The following is a 26,037-nucleotide window of genomic DNA, read 5'->3' on the forward strand; positions in this document are numbered from 1 at the left end:
GTACCGGGGTAATAATAGGGGGTTAGCGCTAGCTGTTTTTGTGGCTAACGCTAAGCCCAGGTTAGTAATGGACTCTGTCTATAAGACAGCTTCCACTACTAAGCCTGTCTAGTAAAGTAAGAAAAAAACACGACAGGTTTTAAAAATTTTTTATTACAAAAAAACACTCCCCCACAAGCCCTCGTTAACCATTTTATTAAAATCAAACAAAGAAAAACGCTGGTCATCGAAGCAGTCCACCGAATCCGAAGGAGTCCACAGGATACACGGATCTGAAATGAGAAGAAAACAAAACAAATGGGTTAGTACATTTATTATCACCTGCTCACACATCTCCCGCCCCGCACGACTACAACTGCCAGCATGCCCTTACAGTAAGGACATGCTGGGAGTTGTAGTTGTGTGGTGCAGGAGATGTGTGGGCAAGTGACAAGCTTGTCCCCTGCCCCCAGCTGCAGGACTACAACTCCCAGCATGCCCTTACAGTAAGGTGGGGCGGAGGCCAGGCACAGTGTTTCCCAACCTGGGACTTGTAGTTTTGCAACATCTGGAGGCACCCTGGTTGGGAAACACTGTTTTAGGCCAGTGTTTCCCAACCAGGGTGCCTCCAGATGTTGCAAAACTACAAGTCCCAGCATGCCTGGACAGTCAAAGGCTGTCTAGGCATGCTGGGAGTTGTAGTCTTGCAACATCTGGAGGCAACCTGGTTGGGAAACACTGGCCTAAAACAGTGTTTCCCAACCAAGGTGCCTCCAGATGTTGCAAAACTACAAGTCCCAGCATGCCTGGACAGTCAAAGGCTGTCTAGGCATGCTGGGAGTTGTAATCTTGCAACATCTGGAGGCAACCTGGTTGGGAAACACTGGCCTAAAACAGTGTTTCCCAACCAGGGTGCCTCCAGATGTTGCAAGACTACAACTCCCAGCATGCCTAGACAGCCTTTGACTGTTCAGGCATGCTGGGACTTGTAGTTTTGCAACATCTGGAGGCAACCTGGCTGGGAAACACTGGCCTAAAACAGTGTTTCCTAACCAGGGTGCCTCCAGATGTTGCAAGACTACAACTCCCAGCATGCGTAGACAGCCTCTGGCTGTTCAGGCATGCTGGGAGTTGTAGTCTTGCAACATCTGGAGGCACCCTGGTTGGGAAACACTGGCCTAAAACAGTGTTTCCCAACCAGGGTGCCTCCAGATGTTGCAAGACTACAACTCCCAGCATGCCTAGACAGCCTTTGGCTGTCCAGGCATGCTGGGAGTTGTACTCTTGCAACATCTGGAGGCACCCTGGTTGGGAAACACTGGCCTAAAACAGTGTTTCCCAACCAGGGTGCCTCCAGATGTTGCAAAACTACAACTCCCAGCATGCCTGGACAGCCAAAGGCTGTCCAGGCATGCTGGGAGTTGTAGTCTTGCAACATCTGGAGGCACCCTGGTTGGGAAGCTTGGGCAACTTACCGGCTTCCGTAGGATCCAGCGCTGCACGACACTGCCGCGCGACGATCTCCGACAGCGATCGACGCTGGAGCCTCGGAAGGGTAAGTGAACGTCTTCGCCGGTCCCCTTCAGCTGTTTAGTTTTGCAACAGCTGGAGGACTACAGTTTACAGACCACAAACCAGTGGTCTGCAAACTGTGGGCCTCCAGCTGTTGCAAAACTACAACTCCCAGCATGCCTGGACAGCCAATGGCTGTCCAGGCATGCTGGGAGTTGTATTCTTGCAACATCTGGAGGCACCCTGGTTGGGAAACACTGTTTTAGGCCAGTGTTTCCCAACAAGGGTGCCTCCAGCTGTTGCAAAACTACAACTCCCAGCATGCCTGGACAGCCATAGGGTGTCCAGGCATGCTGGGAGTTGTAGTCTTGCAACATTTGGAGGCACCCTGGTTGGGAAGCTTGGGCAACTTACCGGCTTCCGTAGGATCCAGCGCTGCACGACACTGCCGCGCAACGATCTCCGTCAGCGATCCTCGCTGGAGCCTCGGAAGGGTAAGTGAACGTTTTTGCCGGTCCCCTTCAGCTGTTTAGTTTTGCAACAGCTGGGGGACTACAGTTTACAGACCACAAACCAGTGGTCTGCAAACTGTGGCCCTCCAGCTGTTGCAAAACTACAACACCCAGCATGCCCTGATAGCCAAAGCCTTTGGCTCTCAGGGCAGGAGCCCGGGCTGAGATTACAGAGCAGCCGTCCGGGCTCCTCATACGGCCTCCCCACTACCCCCCTTGTCTCCCGCCCGGGCTCCTCATACGGCCTCCTTGCTACCCCCCCCCCCCTTGTCTCCCGCCCGCGCCGCTCAGCTCCCGCTGCTACAAGACTACAACTCCCAGCGTGTCCTCACTGTAAGGGCATGCTGGGACTTGTAGTCTTGCAACAGCAGACAGATGGGAGTTGTGTGGCGCTGGCAGGTGAGAGGGGGGGATGTAAATCACTGTAGTGTCCCGGTAGCGAAGTGAGGGTAGCGGGGAGAAAGTATGTCAGAGCCCGGGCGGCAGTAGCTTTTCCTGCTCCATGTTGGAGCTGGAGTAAATTTAGTCAATTTTTACGGCCGTTGCGACAGTTTATTGCGCAACTGCGACTGTCTCAGTTAATAAATTCCTGACCACTGCAAGTAAAAACTGAAAACTTGCGTAAATTAGGCGGGGAAAAAAAATTGACTTTCTAGCTCTTGCTAGGGAAAGTCGCACAATTTATAGGGTAGGTGCAATTGCGACAATTTTGCGCCAAAAATAGTCAGAAAAAAATGACTAAACCCCTTAGTAAATGCCCTTCCTTGTCCTTTCTCCTCTGTCCAGCATAACCACTATTCTCACCTCTGCTCTCCAGCCCCCCCCCCCATCCTTATCTGTATCTATTGTCCTATAGCTATACAATTTATGGCCCAACTTAAGTCCATTCTCCACATATGTTGTTTTAACCCCTGCATATTTTGTGAGATAGTTTGTGTTTTCTCCTTGTGAGCTCAGAAATGCTTATGACTTGATAAAGGGAGGAATCCCGAAAGCTTGTCTCTACAACATCTTGTTAGTCCAATAAAAAAGGTTATTACAAGATACTGCAACTACAGATGATTTTGCTTTATATATATATATATATATATATATATATATATATATATATATATATATACAGGGCTCAAGTCAAGGGACAGGGACATAATACTCCCCCTTTATAAAGCATTGGTACGGCCTCACCTGGAATATGCTGTTCAGTTTTGGGCACCTGTCCATAAAAGGGACACTGCGGAGTTGGAAAGGGTGCAGAGACGTGCGACTAAACTAATATGGGGCATGGAACATCTTAGCTATGAGGAGCGATTAAAGGAGTTACAATTGTTTAGTCTTGAGAAGAGACGTTTAAGGGGGGATATGATAAACGTATATAAGTATATTAATGGCCCATACAAAAAATATGGAGAAAAACTGTTCCAGGTTAAACCCCCCCAAAGGACGAGGGGGCACTCCCTCCGTCTGGAGAAGAAAAGGTTTAGTCTAAAGGGGCGACACACCTTCTTTACCGTGAGGACTGTGAATTTATGGAACGGTCTACCTCAGGAACTGGTCACAGCAGGAACAATTAACAGCTTTAAAACAGGATTAGATACATTCATGGAACAAAATAACATTAATGCTTATGAAGAAATTTAAAATCCCATCCCTTCCCCAATATCGCGCCACACCCCTACCCCTTAATTCCCTGGTTGAACTTGATGGACATATGTCTTTTTTCGACCGTACTAACTATGTAACTATGTAAGTCCTGCAGGAACTCGTGGCAACGGAGTTCCTGCACTTTTTCCACAGCAGGAACACAGTTCCCATTAGCAGGAGTCCTGCAGGACCAGCCCTTAAAGGAGTACTCTGCCCCTAGACATCTTATCCCCTATCCAAAGTATAGGGGATAAGATGTCTGATCGCGGGGTTCTGCTGCTGGGGACCCCCGCGATCTCGGCTGCAGCACCCCAGACATCCGATGCAAGGAGCGAAGCCCGTGACGTCACAATAATGCTCCCTCAATACAAGTCTATGGGAGGGGGCATGACGGCTGTCACGCCCCCTCTCATAGACTTGCATTGAGGGGTCGTGACGTCAGGAGTCTCGGGCGCTGCACCCAACGCTCTAAACAAACACAGGGAGCACAAGGGAGAACAAGGGGGTCCTCAGTGGCGGGACCAGCGGGAACAGACATCTTATCCCCTATCCTTTGGATAGAGAATAAGATGTCTAGTACCCCTTTAAGTTGAAATCTTGGGTGAGTTCCCACACTTTTTTTCCCAGGACTTGACCCCTGTATGTATATATATATATATATATATATATATATATATATATATATATGTATGTATTATAATATACCGCCCGACCACAGTGCCTACAGTTGTGGGCCGCCTACCTGCGCTGTCTGCTGTTATAGAATGGTACTGACGTCATTGTGACGTCACTGCACCCGCCCCGAGCTGCTATAGGTCGTCTGAACTGCGCAACCTGCTAATCAGCTGGTCTCCGCCTCTCCGACCAATCAGAAAATGGTTGCTGTGCTGCCCTGACCGCCGTCAGCCAATCAGAGGCGCCGCACCTGACAAGGGCCGTCAATCAGCTGGGTATCCTTCAGGCAGTTTCGTGCCCAGCGCTGGCAGCGGCTCCTCGGATGCGCACAGTGGAGGGGACCTCGGGCCGGGGGTTGGCGGGCAGCTGAGCCCGGCGGCCTCGGGGGTGACGGTAGGATGTGACGGGACCCGCTCCTCCTGCTTCTAGAAGTTGTCGCCTCATGATAAAGGTGACACACGGCGGAGGGGGGCAGAGCCGCAGACACCGAGGAGGAAGTGTCACCAGCCGCCGTGTGTGAGGTGAGTGCCGGCCCCTCCACACTGACTGATCCTAGGGGAGCTGCGCCCGGTCACTGCCGCCTCATAGGGTCCCGTGATCTCTGCTGGGGATAGAAAGCCTCACATGGCAGGAAGATCCCACATGTCGGAAGACATTCTTTAAAGGGATCTTCAGAGTATTTAGCATTATTAGGCAGCATGAAGCCTTCATCACATTTACCTCAGGGCTTTAGTAAAGAATTTTGGGTCAGGGTCTTCCAAGAACCCCCCTTCCCCTTAACACAAGCTCAAGGCGACGTGATCATGTGACTGCATGACCATAACCTGGTTTGGTGGCTGTCAGACATGATTGATTGCCAGGATAGTTTAGTCATATGAGGGGGGGGGGGGGGGGACCTGGTCATGTGATCTCTTGACCTAGTTGGGTGGCAGTGTGATCTGGTTATTGGCAGGATGATTTGTTCATGTTACCATTTAACCTGGTTGGGTAGTGGGATTAGTTGGTCATGTGACTTTTTGACCTGACCATGTGGTTGCATGGTTTGATAACCAAAGTTAGGTGGTGGGATGACCTGGTCATGTGACATCTCGACCTGTATGGGTTTGGGAGGGGTCGACCACGTTTTTGCCTGCGGTCGGGAAACCGCATATGGCCGAAAAAGCAGCCGACCGGAGGCTGCGGTTCACTCCGGTCGGCTCATAGGCATGCATTAAATACGTTTCCCGAATACGGCTGAGTGTGGGCGCCGCAATTACCCCCCCTCCCAGTCGTATACGGGAACCGTAGTTACAAAACGTAGTGTGAACCTAGCCTAAGATAGCTTTTTGGGCAAAAGCTCCTTCAGCCAAGAGCTATCTACCCCAATAACCACTAGACACGGCAGGTGAGGACATGGTGCACACACAGGGGTTATTCATCAGAACTGGTGCTAAGACAAGGTATAGTAATTGTAACCAAAAAAGAGGTGAAAGCTGACTGGCTGTGGGTGTAATACTCCCCTCTTTAGCTACATTTACATCTCGTTTTTTACATACCTTTGCTGTATTCGGTTTTTGTTACCTTAACCAGGATACACAGGTGCTCAGTTGTGACCAATGGACGTCCACTCAGTACAATTATGTAAGAAAGTTGAAAGAACAATGGCACTCGCATACTGTCCAAATATATTTTCTTTATTAATACTTCAGGACGTCAGGAGTGGCGTAGATGGGACAGCGTCTGTTTCACAGCTCTCCGCTGCTTCTTAGGGACCAGTAGAAGCAGCGGAGAACTTCAAAACAGATGTTGTCCCGTCTACTCCGCTCCCTTGTTGTATGGCCTGACGTCTTGAAGTGTTAATAAAGAAACTGAATATTTTTGCACAGTACTGCTGTTGTTACATAATGATACTCTAATAAAGTACTGTATGATTCACAGTCATGTGAAGGCTCACTTTTTACATATGTATGTGGGTCTGAAGAGGTCAGTAATAATCTTGGTCTTCTAGAGGTGACTTATGTGATTAACTTCTAGTGGTATCAAGCAGTGCAATGAAAATATGTACCAGATATTAAATGGGTACTTCGGTGAAAACCTTTTTTCTTTTAAATCAACTGGTGGCAGAAAGTTAAACATATTTGTAAATTACCCTACCCTTCTGCTTCCCACCATGCATCTGATGAAAGGTCACATGACCTGAAACGCGTCATGCTTGGCGCTGATTCCTGGAATTTTAAATGTCTGTCTTACTGAAGTCTCTCCATGTCGATGATTTTATGTGGTTCTAATAATAAAGGTGAAGTTTCATAATCGCTGGCATCTACATGCTTTCTTCGTACCCTTGGAGGATTACTTTGCCGTGCGGTGGCCGGGTGAGCTGAGTACTCTTCCATTTTTGCTCCATATTTGTAAATTACTTCTATTAAAAAATCTTAATCCTTCCTGTACTTATTAGCTGCTGAATAGGAATAGGAAATTCTTTTCTCTTTGGAATTCTCTCTGATGACATCACGAGCACAGTTCTCTCTGCTGACGTTATTATAATAATAACACTTTATTTATTGTTGTCCTTAGTGGGATTTGAACCCAAGTCCCCAGCACTGCAAGGCAGCAGTGCTAACCACTGAGCCACCATGCTGCCCTTAGCATACATCTGCTATGCACGGTTGCTAAAATGGACAGAGATGTCAGCAGAGAGCACTGTGCTCGTGATGTCATCAGTGTTCCAAAAAGAAAGGAATTTCCTCTGTAGCATTCAGCAGCTAATAAGTACTGGAAGGATTAAGATTTTTTAATAGAAGTAATTTACAAATATGTTTAACTTTCTGGCACCAGTTGATTTAAAAGAAAAACGGTTTTCACCAGAGTACCCCTTTAATGTGGGTACAAGTTCTCCAACTTTTCTACCATGTCAATTTTATAACCTTTGTGCCGTGTGTTTTGTTTCCATTTACACATTCAGGAAGGCCTCTCTCAAAGCAAATAAGGCATGCCAACTGATCATGTTTCAATTGCATATTATGTTGCTTCTAAAGGTTTTTGTTTTTTTTCCACTTTGGGCACACTCTACTGGTTAGAATGGTCCCTTAACCTGTTAAGGACAAAGGACGTACGCAGGCACCCCGCTCAAATTTCATCAGACTTCTACACCCCCCCCCGGGCATGCTGGGAGTTGTAGTTTTGCAACAGCTTGGAGTGCCACAGTTTGGAGATCACTTTGCAGTGATCTCTATACTGTAACACTCCTAGATCTTGCAAAACTACAACTCCCAGCATGCCCACATAGCTGTTTGCTGTCTGGGCATGCTGGGATTTGTAGTTTTGCAACATCAGGAGGACCACAGTTTGGAGATCACTGTGCAGTGGTCTCTAAACTGTAGCCCTCCTAGATGTTGCAAAACTGCAAATCCCAGCATGCCCAAACAGCTGTCTCGGCATGCTGGAAGTTGTAGTTGCGTACCTCTAGCTGTTGCATAACTACATCTCCCAGCATGCCCTTCGGTGATCAGTACATGCTGGGAGTTGTAGTCTTGCAACAGCTGGAGGCACACTGGTTGGAAAATACTGAGTTAGGTAACAGAACCTAAACAGCACAAACTCCTAGTGGGATACTCACCGTAACCCATCAGTGCGAATGTACCCTAAAAACACTACACTACACGAACACATAATTAAGGGTAAAACACTACATATACACCCCCTTACACTGTCTCCCCCCCCCCCCCCCCCAATAAAAATGAAAAACGTATTGTATGGCAGTGTTTCCAAAACGGAGCCTCCAGCTGTTGCAAAACAACAACTCCCAGCATTTCCGGGCAGCCACTGACTGTCCAGGCATGCTGGGAGTTTAGAAACAGCTGGAGGCACCCTGTTTGGGAATCACTGGTGTAGAATACCCCTATGCAATCCCTAATTTAGTCCTCAAATGCGCATGGTGCTCTCTCACTTCGTATTTCAAGGAAACAGTTTAGTGTTTTTTTCTCCTTTTACCCCTTATGAAAAGGAAAAGTTGGGGTCTACACCAGCCTGTTAGTGTAAAAATGTTAAGTTTTTTATACTAACATGCTGATGTTGCCCCTCACTTTATATTTTCACAAGCGGTAAAAGCAAAAGAAAAATTAATAACGCAAGTTCTCCCGAATACGTAAATACCCCATATGTGGGCGTAAAATGCTCTTCGGACGCACAACAAGGCTCAGGAGTGAGAGCGCAACATGTACAGTTGAGGCCTAAATCGGGGATTTGCACAGGGGTGGCTGATTTTACAGCAGTTCTGACATAAATGCAAAAAAAATAAATACCCACGCGTGACCCCATTTTGGAAACTACACCCCTCACGGAATGTAACAAGGGGTATAGTGAGCCTGAACACCCCACAGGTGTTTGAAGAATTTTCATTAAAGGGTACCTTTCATCAAAAAAAACTTTTTTGATATATTATAGATTAATGTATGCAGAAAAACTTTCCAATAGCATGTTATTAAAAAATATGCTTCTTTCTATTTAATTTTCCACTTTGAAAAAATGACCACTAGGGGTCTCAAAAGTTTTTTTTTGATGAAAGGTACCCTTTAAAGTTGGATGGGAAAAAGTAAAAAAAAATTCTCACTAAAATGCTGGTGTAACCCTAAATTTTTCATTTTCACAAGGGAAAATAGGAAAAAAAGCCCCTCAAAATTTGTAACCTCTCTTCTGAGTAAGAACATGCCCCATATGTGGATGAACAGTGCTCTGCTGGCGAACTACAATGCTCCGAACAGAAAGAGCACCATTGGGATTTTGAAGAGAGAATGTGTCTGAAATTGAAGGCCATGTGTGTTTAAAAAGCCCCCATAGTGCCAGAACAATGGACCCCCCCCCACATGTGACCCCACTTTGTAAACTACACCCATCATGTAATGTAATAAGGGGTACAGTAAGCATTTATGCCCCACAGGTATCTGACAGATTTTTGGAACAGTCGTCTGTGAAAATGAAAAATGTAAATTTTCATTTGTACAGCCCACTACTCCAAAGATCTGTCAAACGCTAGTGGGGTGTAAATACTCACTGCACCCCTTATTAAATTCTGTGAGGGATGTTGTTTCCAAAATGGGGTCACATGTGGGGGTCCACTGTTCTGGCACCACGGGGGGCTTTGTAAACACACATGGCCCCCGACTTCCATTCCAAACAAATTCACTCTCCGAAAGCGCAATGGCGCTCCTTCTCTTCTGAGCATTGTAGTGCACCCACAGAGCACTTTACATCCACACATGGGGTATTTCCATACTCAGAAGAAATGGGGTTACAAATTTTGGGGGTCATTTACTCCTTTTACCCCTTGTAAAATTTGGAGGAAAAGCAGCATTTTAGTGAAAAAAATAATTCATTTACACATCCAACTTTAATGAGAAGTCGTCAAAAACCTGTGGGGTGTTAAGGCTCACTGGACACCTTGTTACGTTCCTTGAGGGGTGTAGTTTCCAAAATAGTATGCCATTTGGGTGTTTTTTATTATTTTTTTAATTTTTTTGCTGTCCTGGCACTATAGGGGCTTCCTAAATGTGACATGCCCCCCAAAAACCACTTCAGAAAAACTCACTCTCCAAAATCCCATTGTCTCTCCTTCCCTTCTGAACCCTCTACTGCGCCTGCCGAACACTTGACATACACATATGAGGTATTTCCTTACTCAAGAGAAATTGGGTTACAAACTTTAGGAAGATTTCTCTCCTTTTACCCCTTGTGAAAATTCAAAAACAGGGTCTACAAGAACATGCCAGTGTGAAAAATTAAGATTTTGAATTTTCTCCTTCACTTTGCTGCTATTCCTGTGAAACACCTAAAGGGTTAACACATTTACTGAATGTCATTTTGAATACTTTTAGGGGTGCAGTTTTTATAATGGGGTCATTTATTGGGTATTTCTGATATGATGACCCTTCAAATCCACTTCAAACCTGAACTGGTCCCTGAAAAATTCTGATTTTGAAAATTTTGTGAAAAATTGGAAAATTGCTGCTGAACTTTGAAGCCCTCTGATGTCTTCCAAAAGTAAAAACACGTCAACTTTATGATGTAGACATATTGGGGGAGATTTATCAAAACCTGTGCAAAGGAAAAGTTGCCCAGTTGCCCATAGCAACCAATCAGATCCCTTCTTTCATTTTGCAGAGGCCTTGTTGAAAATGAAAGAAGCGAGCTGATTGGTTGCTATGGGCAACTGGACAACTTTTCCTTTGCACAGGTTTTGATAAATCTCCCCCGTTGTACATGTGAATCAATATATAATTTATTTGGAATGTCTATTTTCCTTACAAGCAGAGAGAAATGCCAGAGAAAAAATAGGGCTTGCACCGTTTCCTTTCTCTCCGTTTTTTTCTCTACAAATAACGGCTGCTATTGAATACAATGGGGTCCATTGGGACTGTTATTTGCCGGTATGCTCGGGCAAAATTACGGCCGGCAAAATGCAAAAAAAATATAAAAAGAGGGAGTTTGACGGACAAATTTGCCGGAGCAGTGTGAAAGGCTGATTGTCTACTTGAAGAGGCCCCAATTAATCAGGTGTGATCTGTGGTGAAACCTTACAGTAAGCATTTTATTCCATCACCCCCAATACACAGTAGATGGTTAGTGAGTTTGACTGACACACGGCTAATGTGTATGTATGAGGCATGTCGGGCAAACCCATTAAAGGATATCTGAAGCCTAAATTCACTTATCCCCTATCCACGGCATAGGGGATAAGTGTTTGATCGCAGGGGGTCTGAATGCTGGGACGCCGCGATCGCCTCCATGTAGTTCTATGGCAGAGGCAGGGATGCAGTATTCGTGCCTCACAGCCTCTCCCATAGACCTGTATGTAACATAGTTAACCGCTTAAGGACCCAGCCCAAATATACCTTAACCCCTTCCCGCAGAATGTCATATATAAACGCCGGGTTGTGCAGTGCGTTCGCGCATCCCGGCGTTTATAAATGACATTCAGTTAACCCGGCGATGCGCAGCATCGCACGGGTTAACTGGCAGAAGTCCCGCTGTTTCCAGCAGGGGACAACTTCTGCTTCACCCCCAGGACCATCCATTGATGGTCCTGGTCAGCGATCACTGTGATTGGTCCCTGTGGACCAATCACAGTGATCTGGGGTGAAAGTTCAGATCCCCCGCACTGCCCGCCCCTGGAAGTCGGGCAGAACGGGGGACGATGGCTGCGAGGGCTCGCAGGGACCTGCAGCATAGGGGGGGGGGGGAACACGAGGGGACCGGCAGCCTTACCAGATCCAGCGGCGGTACCGAGGAGCAGCGTGGGACCGGCCACGTGGACGAGCAGCAACGGGTAAGTATGTGGTCCTCAGAGGCAGCAGTGAAGATCTTCACTGCTGCTTCTAGGAGTCTGAAAACTACAACTCCCAGCATGCCTAGACAGCCTTTGGCTGTCTGGGCATGCTGGGAGTTGTAGTTTTGCAACAACTGGGGAGACACTGGTTGGGAAACATTGTTTCTAACTCAGTGTTTCCTAACCTGTGTGCCTCCAGCTGTTGCAAAACTATAACTCCCAGCATGCACTAACAGACCATGCATGCTGGGAGTTGTAGTTTTGCAACATCTGGAGGGCCCCAGTTTGGAGACCATTGTATAATGGTCTCCAATCTGTGCTCTTCCAGCTGTTGCAAAACTACAACTCCCAGTATGCACTGACTGTCCAGGCATGCTGGGAGTTTTAGTTCAGCAACATCTGGCCCTTCAGATGTTGCCGAACTACAACTCCCAGCATGCCCTTCAGCTGTCTGGGCATGCTGGGAGTTGTAGTTTTGCAACAACTGGAGACACACTGGTTTGGAATCATTGTCTGTTTCTAACTCAGTGTTTCCTAACCTGTGTGCCTCCAGCTGTTGCAAAACTATAACTCCAAGCATGCACTAACAGACCATGCATGCTGGGAGTTGTGGTTTTGCAACAGCTGGTGCACCCGCCCCCCCCTGTGAATGTACAGGGTACATTCACATGGGCGAGGCTTTTACAGTGGGTTTCTCGCATCTTGAGATGCAGCAAATTTTGCGCTGGGAAACTCGATGTAATCCCCCGCCCATGTGACTGTACCCTAAAAACACTACACTACACTAACACAAAATAAAATAAAAAGTTAAAAACACTACATATACACATACCCCTACACAGCCCCCCTCCCCCAATAAGAACGTCCGGTACGCCACTGTTTCCAAAGCAGAGCCTCCAGCTGTTGAAAAACAACAACTCCCAGTATTGCCGGACAGCCGTTGACTGTCCACGCATGCTGGGAGTTTTGCAACAGCTGGAGGCACCCTGTTTGGGAATCACTGGCGTAGAATACCCCTATGTCCACCCCTATACAAATCCCTAATTTAGGCCTCAAATGCGCACGGCGCTCTCACTTTGGAGCCCTGTCGTATTTCAAGGCAACAGTTTAGGGCGACATATGGGGTATCGCCGTACTCGGGAGAAATTGCGTTACAAGGTTTTGGGGGCTTTTTCTTCTTTAACCCTTCATGAAAAGGAAATGTTGGGGTCTACACCAGAATGTTAGTGTAAAAAAATTTAATTTTTTACACTAACATGCTGCTGTTGCCCTATACTTTACATTTTCACAAGAGGTAAAAGGGGAAAAAAAGCCCCCCAAAATTTGTAACGCAATTTCTCCCGACTACAGAGATACCCCATATGTGAGCGCAAAGTGCTCTGGGGGCGCACAACAAGGCCCAGAAGGGAGAGTGCGCCATGTACATTTGAGGTGATTTGCACAGGGGTGGCTGATTGTTACAGCGGTTTTGACAAACGCAAAAAAAACAAAACCCCACATGTGACCCCATTTCGGAAACGACACCCCTCACGGAATGTAATGAGGGGTGCAGTGAGAATTTACCCCCCACAGGTGGCTGACGGATCTTTGGAACAGTGGTCCGTGAAAATGAAAACTTGTACAGCCCACTGTTCCAAAGATGTGTCAGACACCAGTGGGGGGCAAATGCTCACTGTATCCCTTGTTACCTTCCTCAAGGGGTCTAGTTTCCAAAATAGTATGCCATGTGTTTTTTTTTTTTTTTGCTGTTCTGGCACCATAGGGGCTTCCTAAATGCGATATGCCCCCCGAGCAAAATTTGCTCTCAAAAAGCCAAATATGACTCCTTCTCTTCTGAGCATTGTAGTTCGCCCATAGTGCACTTCAGGTCAACTTATGGGGTACCTCCATACTCAGAAGAGATGGGGTTACAAATATTGGGGGGTATTTCCTGCTATTAACCCTTGGAAAAATGTGAAATTTGGGGGGGAAACACACATTTTAGTGAAAAAAAATTTTTTTTTTTTTACATATGCAAAAGTCGTGAAACACCTGTGGGGTATTAAGGCTCACTTTATTCCTTGTTATGTTCCTCAAGGGGTCTAGTTTCCAAAATGGTATGCCATGTGAGGGTTTTTTGCTGTTCTGGCACCATAGGGGCTTCCTAAATGCAACATGCCCCCCAAAAACCATTTCAGAAAAAACGTACTCTCCAAAATCCCCTTGTCGCTCTTTCCCTTCTGAGCCCTCTACTGCGCCCGCCGAACAATTTACATAGACATATGAGGTATGTGCTTACTCGAGAGAAATTGGGCTACAAATATAAGTATACATTTTCTCCTTTTACCCCTTGTAAAAATTCAAAAATTGGGTCTACAAGAACATGCGAGTATAAAAAATGAAGATTGTGAATTTTCTCCTTCACTTTGCTTCTATTCCTGTGAAACACCTAAAGGGTTAAAATGATGACTGAATGTCATTTTGAATACTTTGGGGGGTGCAGTTTTTATAATGGGGTCTTTTGTGGGGTATTTCTAACCAGAAGACCCTTCAAATCCACTTCAAACCTGAACTGGTCCCTGAAAAATAGTGAGTTTGAAAATTTTGTGAAAAATTGGAAAATTGCTGCTGAACTTTGAAGCCCTCTGGTGTCTTCCAAAAGTAAAAACTCGTCACTTTTATGATGCAGACATAAAGTAGACATATTGTATATGTGAATACAAAATTTTTTTTATTTGTAATATCCATTTTCCTTACAAGCAGAGAGCTTCAAAGTTAGAAAAATGCTAAATTTTCTAATTTTTCATCAAATTTTAGGATTTTTCACAAGGAAAGGATGCAAGTTACCACAAAAATTTACCACCATGTTAAAGTAGAATATGTCACGAAAAAACAATCTCGGAATCAGAATGATAACTAAAAGCATTCCAGAGTTATTAATGTTTAAAGTGACAGTGGTCAGATGTGCAAAAAACGCTCTGGTACTTAAGGCCAAAATGGGCTTGGTCCTGAAGGGGTTAAGGACCCGGCCATTTTTTGAACATCTGACCACTGTCACTTCAAGCATTAATAACTCTGGGGTGCTTTTACCTTTCATTCTGATTCCGAAATAGTTTTTTTGTGACATATTCTACTTTATGTTAGTGGTAAAATTTTGTCGATACTTGCATCATTTCTTGGGGAAAAATTCCAAAATTTGATGAAAAAATTAAACATTTTGCTTTTTTTTTTTTTACTTTGAAGCTCTCTGCTTATAAGGAAAATGGATATTCCAAATAAATGATATATTGATTCACAAATACAATATGTCTACTTTATGTTTGCATCATAAAGTTTACATTCTTTTACTTTTGGAAGACATCAGGGGGCTTCAAAGTATAGCAGCAATTTTCAAATTTTTTCCAAAAATTTTCAAAATCTGAATTTTTCAGGGACAAGTTCAGTTTTGAAGGGCGTTCATATTAGAAATACCCCACAAATGACGCAATTATAAAAACTGCACCTCTCAAAGTATTCAAAATGACATTCGGTAAGTTTTGTTAACCCTTAGGTGTTTCACAGGAATAGCAGCAAAATGAAGGAGAAAATTCAAAATCTTCATTTTTTACACTCACATGTTCTTGTAGACCCAGTTTTTGAATTTTTACAAGTGGTAATAGGAGAAAAAGCCCCCAAAATTTGTAACCCAATTTCTCTCGAGTAAGGAAATACCTCATATGTGTATGTCAAGTGTTCGGCGGGCACAGTAGAGGGCTCAGAAGGGAAGGAGTGACAATGGGATTTTGGAGAGTGAATTTTTCTGAAATGGTTTTTGGGGGGCATGTCACATTTAGAGAGCCCCTATTGTGCCAGAACAGCAGAAAACCCCACATGGCATACCATTTTGGAAACTACACCCCTCAAGGCACGTTACAAGGGGTCCAGTTAGCCTTAACACCCCACAGGTGTTTGACAACTTTTCGTAAAAATCGGATGTGTAAATGGGAAAAAAAAAAATTCACACTAAAGTGCAGTTTTTACCCCAAATTTACCATTTTTACAAATGGTAATGGGAGAAAATGCCCCCCCCCAAATTTGTAACCCCATCTCTTCTGAGTATGGAAATACCCCATATTAGGACGTAAAATGCTTTGCGGGCGAACTACAATGCTCAGAAGAGAAGGAGTCACATTTGGCTTTTTGAAAGCAACTGTAGCATGTGGCATGTCGCATTTAGGAAGCCCCTGTGGTGCCAGAACAGCAAAAAATACCCACATGACATACTATTTTGGAAACTACACCCCTCAAGGAACGTAACAAGGGGTCCGCTGAGCCTTAACACCCCACAGGTGTTTGACGACTTTTCGTTAAAGTTGGATGTGTAAATGATTAAAAAAAAATTTCAAGGGGTAATGGGAGAAAATTACCCCCAAAATTTGTAACCCCATTTCTTTTGAGTATGGAAATACCCCATGTTAGGACGTAAAATGCTCTGCTGGCGAACTACAATGCTCAGAAGAGGAGGAGCGCCATTCAGCTTTTGGAAAGAGAATATGTTTGGAATGGTAGTCGGGGGCCATGTGCGTTTACAAAGCCCCCCCGTGGTGCCAGAACAGTGGACCCCCCCCCCCCCCACATGTGACCCCATTTTGGAAACTACACCCCTCACAGAATTTAATAAGGGGTGCAGTGAGTATTTACACCCCACTGGCGTTTGACAGATCTTTGGAACAGTGGGCTGTGCAAATGAAAAATTTAATTTTTCATTTTTACGGACCACTGTTCCAAAAATCTGCCAGACAACTGTGGGGTGTAAATGCTCACTGTACCCCTTATTACATTACGTGAGGGGTGTAGTTTCAAAAATGGGGTCACATGTGTCGGGGGTCCATTGTTCTAGCACTATGGGGGCTTTGTAAACACATGTGGCCTTCAATTCCGGACAAATTTTCTCTTCAAAATCCCAATGGCGCTCCTTCTCTTCTGAGCATTGTAGTTCGCCCGCAGAGTACTTTAAATTCACATATGGGGTATTTTCTTACTCAGAAGAGATGGGGTTACAAATCTGGGGGGGCTTTTTCCTATTTTCCCTTGTGAAAATGAAAAATTTAGGGCAACACCAGCATTTTAGTTAGAATTATATATTTTTTTCATTTTCCCATCCAACTTTAATGAAGAGTCGTCAAACACATATGGGGGGGGGGGGGGGTGTTAAGGCTCACTATACCCCTTGTCACGTTCCGTGAGGGGTGTAGTTTCCAAAATGGGGTCACATGTGGGTATTTTTTTTTTTTTTTTGCGTTTGTCAGAACCGCCGTAAAATCAGCCACCCCTGTGCAAATCACCAATTTAGTCCTCAAATGTACATTGTGCGCTCTCACTCCTGAGCCTTGTTGTGCGTCCGCATTACGTTTGCATATGGGGTATTTCCATACTCAGGAGTAATTGCGTTACAAATTTTGGGGGTCTTTTTTTCCTTTTACCACTTGTGAAAATAAAAAGTATGGGGCAACACCAGCATGTTAGTGTAAAAATTATAATTTTTTTACACTAACAGGCTGGTGTAGCCCCCAACTTTTCCTTTTCACAAGCGGTAAAAGAAAAAAAGACCCCCAAAATTTGTAGTGCAATTTCTCCGGAGTATGGAAATACCCCATATGTGGCCCTAAACTGTTTCCTTGAAATACGACAGGGCTCCGAAGTGAGAGAGCGCCATGCACATTTGAGGACTAAATTAGGGATTGCATAGGGGTATTCTACGCCAGTGATTCCCAAACAGGGTGTCTCCAGCTGTTGCTAAACTCCCAGCATGCCTGCACAGTCAGTGGCTGTCCAGTAATGCTGGGAGTTGTTGTTTTGCAACAGCTGGAGGCTCAGTTTTGGAAACACTGCCGTACAAGAAGTTTTAAATTTTTATTGGGGGGGGGGGGGGGGGGCAGACAGTGTAAGGGGGTGTATATGTAGTGTTTTTTTTCCCTTTATTATATATTACTCTAGTGTTTTTTAGGGTACATTCGCACTGTCGGGTTACGGTGAGTTTCCCGCTAGGAGTTTGCGCTGCGGCGAAAAATTTGCCGCAGCCCAAACTTGAAGCAGGAAATTTACTGTAAACCTGTCCGTGTGAATGTACATTCACATTGGGGGGGGGGGGGGGGGGGGCAAACCTCCAGCTGTTTCAAAACTACAACTCCCAGCATGTACTGACAGACCGTGCATGCTGGTAGTTGTACTTTTGCAACAGCTGGAGGCACACTGGTTGGAGAACCTTCAGTTAGGTTCTGATAATTTTTCTGGGTACTGTAGTCCTCCCATTCCCCGTTTTACTCTGGTTGCCCATCTTTGAACCCTCTCCAGCTCAACTATTTCTTTCTTATACACTGGTGCCCAGTACTGTACACAGTATTCTATGTGTGGTCTGACTAGTGATTTGTACAGCGGTAGAATTATTTCCCTGTCATGGGCATCTATGCCCCTATTGATGCACCCCATGATTTTATTTGCCTTGGCAGCAGCTGCCCGACACTGGTCACTACAGCTAAATTTACTGTTAAAGGGGTTATTCAGGAAAAAACTTTTTTTTTATATATCAACTGGCTCCAGAAAGTTAACTAGATTTGTAAATTACTTCTGTTAAAAAAAAATATTAATCCTTTCAGTACTTTTGAGCTTCTGAAGTTAAGGTTGTTCTTTTCTGTCTAAGTGCTCTCTGATGACACGCGTCTCGAAACGCCCAGTTTAGAAGCAAACCTCTGAAAGTACTGAAAGGATTAAGATTTTTTTAATAGAAGTAATTTACAAATCTGTTTAACTTTCTGGATATATATATATATTTTTATATTATATTTTAATTATATTTTATTTATATTTTATTTATATTTATTCCTGGAATACCCCTTTAACTAAGACCCCGAAGTCCTTTGCCATGTCAGTCGTCCCAAGTGTTCTCCCATTTAAAGGGGTTTTGCGCTGCTCTGACTTTCGGAGCTCCGCTCATAGCGTCCGGAAGTTCATTATTCCGAATGCTGTGTGCGGGCTTCCGTGTTTGCGGCCACCGGGCGTGACGTCTCGCCCTCCCCCCTCGTGACGTGACAGCGTGCCCTGACTTTCGGAGCTCCGCTCACAGCGTCAGGAAGTTCATTACTCCGAACGATGTGTGCGGGCTTCCGTGTTCGCGGCCGTGAATGAACTTCCTGACTCTGTGAGCGGAGCTCCGAAAGTCAGGGCAGCGCACAACCCCTTTAATACATAATCCCAGCCCAGATTTTTCTTCCCCATGTGCATTACCTTACATTTATCAGTGTTGAACCTCATCTGCCACTTCCCAGCCCAAACCTTCAACCTATCCAGATCCATTTGTAACAGTGCACTGTCCTCTATAGTGTTTACCACTTTACAGAGTTTAGTATCATCTGCAAAGATTGTTACTTTACTATTCAACCCCTCTACAAGGTCATTAATATATTAAATAGGACAGGACCCAAGACTGACCCCTGTGGTACCCCACTAGTAACAGTCACCCAATATGAATAAGTACCATCAATAACCACCCTCTGTTTCCTATCACTGAGCCAGTTACTTACCCACTTACACACATTCTCCCCCAGCCCAATCCCTCTCATTTTATGCACCAACCTTTTATGTGGCACAGTATTAAATGCTTTGGAAAAATCCAGATAAACGACATCCAGCAATTGCCCTTGGTCCAGTCTGGAGCTCGCCTCCTCATAAAAGCTGATCAGGTTAGTTTGACAAGACCGATCCCTCATAAAGCCATGCTGATATGGAGTCATACATTTATTTTTATCAAGATACTCCAAAATAGCATCCCCTAGAAAACCCTCAAACAACTTGCATACAATGGAGGTTAAACAGGCCTATACCGTAATTCCTGGGGTCACCTTTTGACTTTTTTTTTATTTTTATTTTTTTATATTTGCACTACATTTGCCATGCGCCAGTCCTGGGGGACAGTCCCTGTTACTATAGAGTCCCTGAATATTAAAAATAGGGGTCTGTCTGTTACATTACTTAATTCCTTTAGAACACTGGGGTGAATGCCACCTGGACCTGGTGATTAATCCGTTTAGATTTTTTGTAGGCAGCACTGTACTTCTTCCTGGGTTAGACAGGTGACCTGTACTGGGTAGTTTAACTTATCATTCTGTATTTCACCTGGCATTTCATTTTCCTCAGTGAATATAGTGGGGAAGAATTTGTTTAATAGATTAGCTTTTTCCTGATCCCCCGTTTATAATTTCTTTATAGTTTTTTAAAGGGCCAACACTTTCATTTTTTTAACGTTTTTGCTATTTATATAGTTAAAGAACATTTTGCGGTTAGTTTTTACTTTCTTTGGCTTTGTCTTTCTGTCTCTATTTTTGCGGCTTTTATCTGTTTTTTACATATTTTACATTTTTCTCTATAGCTTTTTAATGCTTCTTCGTCCTGTTTTAATGGTTTAAATATGTTGTTTTTGTCATTTATTGCCCCCTTAACTTTTTTTATGCATCCATATTGGTTTTCTTTTATTCCTGACCCTTTTCCCATAAGGTATATACATCTTACAGTGAGACTTTAAGATATTTCTAAAAGTCTCCCATTTAGTGTCAGTATTCTTGTTTTTCGAGGACATTATCCCAATTTATATTGTTAAGGGCTTCTCTGAGTTGATCAAACTTTGTCTTACTAAAGTTCATTGCTTTTGTGGCCCCTCAAGAGATTCCCTTATTGAAGAAAAACTTATAATTTTTTTTATTATGATCATTATTCCCGAGGTGTCCTTCTACTTGCACATTAGTAACTCTGTCAGGTCTGTTGGTTAATATTACCGTATTTATCGGGGTATACCACGCACCAGCCTATAACAGGCACCCTCATTTTTCCAAGGAAATTTGGGTAAAGTTTTATTTTTTTATTTTTACCCAAATATCCTTGTTAAAATGAGGGTGCGTGTGTGAGTGGGCATACCTCAATAAAACAGTTTCTGGCCCTGCAGAAGCCACTTTAGTTCAATGATTTAAAGCGGGCATGTCACGATCACACCCTATTGGTCCAGCCAAGACATTAGAGAGAGTGTGATGGTGCAAGGGTTAAAGCCGCCAGACCTCTGGGTATCCACTACTAGTCCCAGCAAGTCACCAAATGAGCCCTTAGATAAACGTGTTTTACCAGAGCTGCCTTCAGAAAGGTGAACTCATATATTTAGAGATCAAAGACCAGAGCTGATTAATAAAACATTTAATCTGATAAAAGGTATCACAGTGCTAAATATATATAAATACAGGAACGAATGACATACAGGTACAAAAATATCTAAAAGTGTTTTGCAAGGCAAGTTCAGAAAACAAAAGATGAAGTTCTTACAGCATGATGATATAGCAGTCCATGAGTGAGAGTCCAGCTGTTCTTAGGATGGTCTTGTCAGCTTGTTGCACAGCATTGAACACACAGTCTAGCATTGTTAAATATTATATACCGTATTTATCGGCGTATAACACGCACTTTTTAGGCAAATTTTTTTAGCCTAAAGTCTATGTGCATGTTATACGCCGATACACCCCCAGGAAAGGCAGGGGGAGAGAGGCCGTCGCTGCCCGCTTCTCTCCCCCTGCCTTTCCTGGGGTCTAGAGCCCTGCTGCCGGCCCTTCTCTCCCCCTGGCTATCGGTGCCGCTGCCCGTTCTGTCCCCCTGACTATCGGTGCCGGCGCCCCATTGCCGGCGCCGATAGCCAGGGGGAGAGAAGCGGCGCCGACAGCCAGGGGGAGAGAAAGGGCAGCGGCACCCATTGCCGGCGTCGCTGCCCTGTTGCCTCCCCCCATCCCCGGTGGCATAATTACCTGGGTCGGGTCGCATGACGTCAGTGCGCCGCGCCGTGCATAGCAATGACGCAGGGGACGCGCGCCGATAGTCTTATTGACAATTTTTGCATTTTTGAGAAAATACTGTATCCACTATTAGAAAAATCCGATTTAAAGGGGTACTCCGGTGGAAAATATTTCTTTTTTTAGGTCTTTATAAGTCACCGATAGTCAGGGGGACAGAACGGGCAGCGGCGCCGATAGCTAGGGGGAGAGAAGGGCCGGCAGCAGCGCTCTAGACCCCCGGGAAGGCAGGGGGAGAGAAGCGGGCAGCGACGACCTCTCTCCCCCTGCCTTTCCTGGGGCAAAAAACTTTTTTTACCCAAATATCCTTGGTAAAATGAGGGTGCGTGTTATAGGCCGGTGCGTGGTATACCCCGATAAATACGGTATCTGCCTTTTTGGAAGGGAGACTACATTCCCCCCTCCCCTTTGATCTTCTCTCTTCCTGGCCCCTTATCTGTTTGATTATATGATGGGACCAGAGTGCATGACTTCAAAAAAGCCTTTGACTTCAAAGGAGATGTAAACAAACAGCCAGACCCCCAATAAAATGCAATACACAAACCCACAGTCTGAATGACCTCTCACCCCTGGCTTGGATAATACATCACACAGTTATAATTATAATACACATATAGGATTTTAATAATCAGGCCTTGGGCCTGACAGGGCACTTTAAATCATTGAACTGAGGTGGCTTCTGTGGGGCCATAGTCCTGCCGCCGCCTGATTCCGTCACAGTGACAGATAAGGATGCTGTAGGACCATAAAGAGCGTGGTCACCAGGATGGAATCGGGCATCGGCAGGACATGCAACCTGAGGACGGTGAGGGATTCGGGCAGCGATTGGGACAGTGACATGTAACTATAAAACGGGGGGATAGGTGACGGAATCGGGTGGCGGCAGCAGGACTTTGGCCCCACAGTTCAATGATTTAAAGTGCCCGCTTTAAATCCTTGAACTAAAGTGGCTTCTGCGGGGCCAGAAACAGTGTTATAGGCCGATTAAATACGGTAAGTCTAGCAAGGGTGGCGTACAGTCGACCTCAGTGAGGTCGACGCTACGCGCATTAGCCACAGCACGGCAATGCCGGGGGCCCCATTCTGGAGATTTCGGGGTTCCCAGTGGTCAGATCCTCTGCGATCAAACACTTATCCCCTGTGGATAGGGGATAAGTGTATTTAGGCTGAAGATGTGAATGGAGTAGGGGACCATAACTCTCCCCTGACGGATATTAGGGGGAGAGGAGAATGTGTGGGCATGTTGCTCTTCAGCTCCCCAATCCTGTTATTTTCTGAAGGATAAACAACCTCCAGAGCAGTCTGACAGCAACTTGCCTCCCCTTTCTACATTCAGAACATATGACCACACTGCTGAGCTAAACATGTATGTGAAAGGAGGAATCAGAAGAGACAGCTGCTGGCCAACAGCTATGATATGTGAATGGCTAGTGCAAAGCAAATGTATGAAATACAGTATTATAAACAATATAGTTGGCACTATAGGACTTTTAATCTATAGTGATTGATCCAGAGAATGTACTCTTATTATACAGCATATCTTACTATGTTGTTTCTGTACCTGTACAATCCGATCTGTTCCCGACTGTAACTTTCCAATTGATGTACAATCATTTCTTGCAGAAGAGGTGCTCTGAAAAGTCCCGGGGGTAACAGGAGATTACCTTGGCCGGTGGTGTCGCAACCGTATGCCTCCCAGCTTTGTGTGCTGCTGATGGTATTTGGCGGCCTGCAGTGACATCACTACGGATGCCGGTATGCCCTGAAATTCCTTCCAATGCGTTTCTGAAACTAATGCTGTTTCCTTCGTCTGGGGTAGAATAGGTACGGACTTGCCTCCTTTTTGTGTCCTCGAGTGGGGCATTCATGAGACTTATGGAGAGGGTGCTTCCACCTCCTATATAGTATTTTTGCATTGGATGGTTTGTTACAGGAAACCAAATAGTTCAAATTCGGTATTTAAACCGTGCGGAATCAGTGTGTAAATGGATATTTAAAGGGGTTCTCCGGTGCTTACACATCTTTTCCCCTATCCAAAAGATAGGGGATAAGATGCCTGATCGCGGGACCCCCGGGATCATGCACGCGGCACCCCGTTTGTAATCAGTCCCCGAAGCGTGTTCGCGTCACGCTGTCACTCCCCCCTCCCGTAGGCTTGCATTGAGGGGCAAAGCGTGATGTCACACGGGGGCGGAGGCATGACGTTGCATGCCGCCGGCCCGGTGGTCGCCTGCAATCGGTCACGGAGCGAACACGCTCTGGGGAATGATTATAAACGGGGTGCTGCGTGCATGATCCCGGGGGTCCCGCGATCAGGCATCTTATCCCCAATGCTTTGGATAGGGGAAAAGATGTGTAAGCACCGGAGAACTCCTTTTAAATATCCATTTTGATTCCGCTTGTGATAGTTGGCCAATATAATTACACCCTCTCCATGTGGAGTAATTTTTTCCAATCCAAAAACATTTGAGCCTTGGATGGCTTTATGCTTTTAACCCCTTAACGATTTTGGATGTAAATGTATGTCCTGGTGCGGGGGTACTTAACGCACCAGGATGTACATTTACGTCTTATACATGATGCGAGCACCGGATCGGTGCTCGCATCGTGCACAGTAAGTTGCAGCTGCTTTCAGCAGCCAGGGGCCCACCGGTAATGGTGGACATCAGCGATGCCGTGATTGATACTGATCACGGCATCTGCAGCAGTGCGGCACTTTGATCGAATGATCGGATCGCCCACAGCGCTGCAGCGGGGATCCGATCACCCAAGATTGTGGGCAGAGATCTCCGCACCTGCGTCCCTCCGTCATCCTGGGGTCTTCTGCTCTGGTCTGCAGTTGAGCAAACGAGAACAGTAGATAGCTGATAATGCTGTTCAGTGCTATGCCCTAGGCATAGCACTGAACAGTATTGGCAATCAAGTAATTGCTATAAATAGTCCCCCTATGGGGACTATAGAAGTGTAATAAAAGTTAAAAAAAAATAATAAGTGAACATATCTGGTATCGCCGTATGCGTAAATGTCCGAACTATTAGAATATAATATTAACCCCTTAAGGACCAAGGACGTCCTGGCACCCTGGGCTCCAAGGACGTCCCCGGACGTCCTGGCGTTTTCCGGCAGAGATCGGAAGCGGATGCCTGCTGAAATGCTTCAGCAGGCATCCAGGGCAAATGCCGAGGGGGGCCATGTCGGCCCCCCATGTCGACGATCGTCGCAAATCGTGAGGGAAATCTCCCCTGCGATCTGCGGCGTTACCAGGCTGATCGGGTCTCTGGGACCCAACCGCCTGGTAATTTTGCATGATCCCGGTTGTCACAGACAGCCAGGACCATGCTGAAGTATAGGAGCGAGGTGGCAAGCCTGCCACCTCCTCCTATCCCCTGCGATTGGTCGGTTAGAACTAACCGACCAATCGCAGGGGGGGGGGGGGGGGGGCGTCGGTTACTTCATCTGGCTCTAAAGATGTTGCCGAACTACTACTTCCAGCATGCCTGAGAATGCTTGGAGTTGTAGTTTTGCAACATCTGGAGGGCTACAGCTTGGACACCACTACACAGTGGTCCCCAAACTGTTTTCCTCCAGCTGTTGCGGAACTACTACTCCCAATATGCCCTTCGGCTGTCTGGGCATGCTGGGAGATGTGGTTTTTGCAACAACTGGAGGCACCCTGGTTGGGAAACATTGTCTGTTTCCCAACTCAGTGTTTCCCAACCCGTGTGCCTCCAGCTGTTGCAAAACTAGAACTACCAGCATGCACTGATAGACCGTGCATGCTGGCATGCTGGGAGTTGTAGTTTTGTAACAGCTGGAGGTTCCCCAAAACCCCCCCCCCCCCCCCAGTGAATGTACAGGGTACATTCACATGGGCAGGGGGGTTACAGCGAGTATCAGGCTGCAAGTTTGCTAGCAGCAAATTTTGTGCTGCAGCTCAAACTCGCTGTAATCCCCCGCCCGTGTGACTGTACCCTTAAAAACTCTACACTACACTAACACACAATAAAATAAAAAGTAAAAAACACTACATATACACATGCCCCCCTACCCTCCCCAATAAAAATGAAAAACGTCTGGTACGCCACGGTTTCCAAAATGGAGCTTCCAGCTGTTGCAAAACAACAACTCCCAGTATTGCCGGACAGCCGTTGACTGTCAAGCATGCTGGGAGTTTTGCAACAGCTGGAGGCACCCTGTTAGGGGTATTCTACGCCAGTGATTCCCAATGTCCACCCCTATCCAAATCCCAAATTCAGCCCTCAAATGCACATGGTGCTCTCACTTTGGAGCCCTGTCGTATTTCAAGGCAACAGTTTAGGGCCACATATGGGGTATTTCCGTACTTGGGAGAAATTGCCTAACAAATTTTGTGGGTCTTTTTCTCCTTTCACCCCTTATGAAAAGGTGAAGTTGGGGGTCTCCACCAGCATGTTAGTGTAAAAAAATAAATTTTTTACACTAACATGCTGGTGTTGCCCTATACTTTTCATTTTGACAAGAGGTAAAAGAGGGGAAAGAAGCCCCCCAAAATTTGTAATGCAATTTCTCGACTACGGAGATACCCCATATGTGGGTGCAA

The 26,037-nt window shown here is 45.6% G+C and overlaps 1 protein-coding gene across 1 annotated transcript in view; it reads left to right on the forward strand.

Moving 5' to 3' along the window:
- The first annotated feature begins 4,468 nt into the window (after positions 1-4,468).
- The window catches only part of LOC130295656 (SERTA domain-containing protein 2-like), a 32,067-nt gene continuing 10,498 nt past the window's right edge, over positions 4,469-26,037 (forward strand). Inside the window, exon 1 of the mRNA XM_056546625.1 lies at positions 4,469-4,840. The gene's annotated coding sequence lies outside the window, so the exon portion shown is untranslated. The remainder of the gene's footprint in view (positions 4,841-26,037) is intronic.

The sequence above is a fragment of the Hyla sarda genome, chromosome 11 (genome assembly GCF_029499605.1).
Source record: "Hyla sarda isolate aHylSar1 chromosome 11, aHylSar1.hap1, whole genome shotgun sequence".
In the NCBI taxonomy this organism is placed as follows: Eukaryota; Metazoa; Chordata; class Amphibia; order Anura; family Hylidae; genus Hyla; species Hyla sarda.